A 3645-nucleotide genomic window follows, 5' to 3' on the forward strand; every position below is an offset into this window, starting at 1 on the left:
ATTTACAATAAGCAGACCTCAGTGCAAGAAAGAGTCTTTCCAACACTGAAAAAGCACAGAGGCCAACTTTGACATGAAAAGGTGTAAAAACAAGTACAAGATATTTACAATAAGCAGACCTCAGTGCAAGAAAGAGTCTTTCTAACACTGATAAGCACAGAGGCCAACTTTGACATTAAAAGGTGTTCAAACAAGTACAAGATATTTACAATAAGCAGACCTCAGTGCAAGAAAGAGTCTTTCCATCACTGATAAGCTCAGAGGCCAACTTTGACATGAAAAGGTGTTCAAACAAGTACAAGATATTTACAATAAGCAGACCTCAGTGCAAGAAAGAGTCTTTCCAACACTGATAAGCACAGAGGCCAACTTTGACATGAAAAGGTGTAAAAACAAGTACAAGATATTTACAATAAGCAGACTTCGGTGCAAGAAAGAGTCTTTCCATCACTGATAAGCTCAGAGGCCAACTTTGACATGAAAAGGTGTAAAAACAAGTACAAGATATTTACAATAAGCAGACCTCAGTGCAAAAACGTGTCTTTCCAACACTGACAAGCACAGAGGCCAACTTTGACATGAAAAGGTGTTCAAACAAGTACAAGATATTTACAATAAGCAGACCTCAGTGCAAGAAAGAGTCTTTCCAACACTGAAAAGCACAGAGGCCAACTTTGACATTAAAAGGTGTTCAAACAAGTACAAGATATTTACAATAAGCAGACCTCAGTGCAAGAAAGAGTCTTTCCAACACTGAAAAAGCACAGAGGCCAACTTTGACATTAAAAGGTGTTCAAACAAGTACAAGATATTTACAATAAGCAGACCTCAGTGCAAGAAAGAGCCTTTCCAACACTGATAAGCAAAGAGGCCAACTTTGACATTAAAAGGTGTAAAAACAAGTACAAGATATTTACAATAAGCAGACCTCAGTGCAAGAAAGAGTCTTTCTAACACTGAAAAAGCACAGAGGCCAACTTTGACATGAAAAGGTGTTCAAACAAGTACAAGATATTTACAATAAGCAGACCTCAGTGCAAGAAAGAGTCTTTCCAACACGGAAAAAGCAAAGAGGCCAACTTTAACATTAAAAGGTCTTCAAACAAGTACAAGATATTTACAATAAGCAGCCCTCAGTGCAAGAAAGAGTCTTTCTAACACTGCAGAAGCACAGAGGCCAACTTTGACATGAAAAGGTGTTCAAACAAGTACAAGATATTTACAATAAGCAGACCTCAGTGCAAGAAAGAGTCTTTCCAACACTGATAAGCACAGAGGCCAACTTTGACATGAAAAGGTGTTCAAACAAGTACAAGATATTTACAATAAGCAGACCTCAGTGCAAGAAAGAGTCTTTCCAACACGGAAAAAGCACAGAGGCCAACTTTGACATGAAAAGGTGTTCAAACAAGTACAAGATATTTACAATAAGCAGACCTCAGTGCAAGAAAGAGTCTTTCCAACACTGATAAGCACAGAGGCCAACTTTGACATGAAAAGGTGTAAAAATCAAGTACAAGATATTTACAATAAGCAGACCTCAGTGCAAGAAAGAGTCTTTCCAACACGGAAAAAGCAAAGAGGCCAACTTTAACATTAAAAGGTGTTCAAACAAGTACAAGATATTTACAATAAGCAGCCCTCAGTGCAAGAAAGAGTCTTTCTAACACGGAAAAAGCACAGAGGCCAACTTTGACATGAAAAGGTGTTCAAACAAGTACAAGATATTTACAATAAGCAGACCTCAGTGCAAGAAAGAGTCTTTCCAACACTGAAAAAGCACAGAGGCCAACTTTGACATGAAAAGGTGTTCAAACAAGTACAAGATATTTACAATAAGCAGACCTCAGTGCAAGAAAGAGCTTTTCCATCACTGATAAGCTCAGAGGCCAACTTTGACATGAAAAGGTGTAAAAACAAGTACAAGATATTTACAATAAGCAGACCTCGGTGCAAGAAAGAGTCTTTCCATCACTGATAAGCACAGAGGCCAACTTTGACATTAAAAGGTGTTCAAACAAGTACAAGATATTTACAATAAGCAGACCTCAGTGCAAGAAAGAGTCTTTCCATCACTGATAAGCTCAGAGGCCAACTTTGACATGAAAAGGTGTTCAAACAAGTACAAGATATTTACAATAAGCAGACCTCAGTGCAAGAAAGAGTCTTTCCAACACTGATAAGCACAGAGGCCAACTTTGACATTAAAAGGTGTTCAAATAAGTACAAGATATTTACAATAAGCAGACCTCAGTGCAAGAAAGAGTCTTTCCAACACTGATAAGCACAGAGGCCAACTTTGACATGAAAAGGTGTTCAAACAAGTACAAGATATTTACAATAAGCAGACCTCATTGCAAGAAAGAGTCTTTCCAACACTGATAAGCACAGAGGCCAACTTTAACATTAAAAGGTGTTCAAACAAGTACAAGATATTTACAATAAGCAGACCTCAGTGCAAGAAAGAGTCTTTCCAACACTGATAAGCACAGAGGCCAACTTTGACATTAAAAGGTGTTCAAACAAGTACAAGATATTTACAATAAGCAGACCTCAGTGCAAGAAAGAGTCTTTCCAACACGGAAAAAGCACAGAGGCCAACTTTGACATGAAAAGGTGTAAAAATCAAGTACAAGATATTTACAATAAGCAGACCTCAGTGCAAGAAAGAGTCTTTCTAACAGTGCAGAAGCACAGAGGCCAACTTTGACATTAAAAGGTGTTCAAACAAGTACAAGATATTTACAATAAGCAGACCTCAGTGCAAAAACGTGTCTTTCCAACACTGACAAGCACAGAGGCCAACTTTGACATGAAAAGGTGTAAAAATCAAGTACAAGATATTTACAATAAGCAGACCTCAGTGCAAGAAAGAGTCTTTCTAACACTGCAGAAGCACAGAGGCCAACTTTGACATGAAAAGGTGTTCAAACAAGTATAAGATATTTACAATAAGCAGACCTCAGTGCAAGAAAGAGTCTTTCTAAAACTCAGGAAGCGCAGAGGCCAACTTTGACATTAAAAGGTGTAAAAAAAAGTAAAGTACAAGATATTTACAATAAGCAGACCTCAGTGCAAGAAAGAGTCTTTCCAACACTGATAAGCACAGAGGCCAACTTTGACATTAAAAGGTATAAAAACAAGTACAATATATTCACAATAAGCAGACCTCAGTGCAAGAAAGAGTCTTTCTAACACTGATAAGCACAGAGGCCAACTTTGACATTAAAAGGTGTTCAAACAAGTACAAGATATTCACAATAAGCAGACCTCAGTGCAAGAAAGAGTCTTTCCAACACTGAAAAAGGACAGAGGCCAACTTTGACATGAAAAGGTGTAAAAACAAGTACAAGATATTTACAATAAGCAGACCTCAGTGCAAGAAAGAGTCTTTCCAACACTGAAAAAGCAAAGAGGCCAACTTTAACATTAAAAGGTCTTCAAACAAGTACAAGATATTTACAATAAGCAGACCTCAGTGCAAGAAAGAGTCTTTCCAACACGGAAAAAGCACAGAAGCCAACTTTGACATTAAAAGGTGTTCAAACAAGTACAAGATATTTACAATAAGCAGACCTCAGTGCAAAAACGTGTCTTTCCAACACTGACAAGCACAGAGGCCAACTTTGACATGAAAAGGTGTAA

The sequence above is a fragment of the Rhamphochromis longiceps genome, linkage group LG16, assembly GCF_057381845.1.
Source record: "Rhamphochromis longiceps isolate RC_006_pf linkage group LG16, R_longiceps_female_GT1.1, whole genome shotgun sequence".
Classification (NCBI taxonomy): domain Eukaryota; kingdom Metazoa; phylum Chordata; class Actinopteri; order Cichliformes; family Cichlidae; genus Rhamphochromis; species Rhamphochromis longiceps.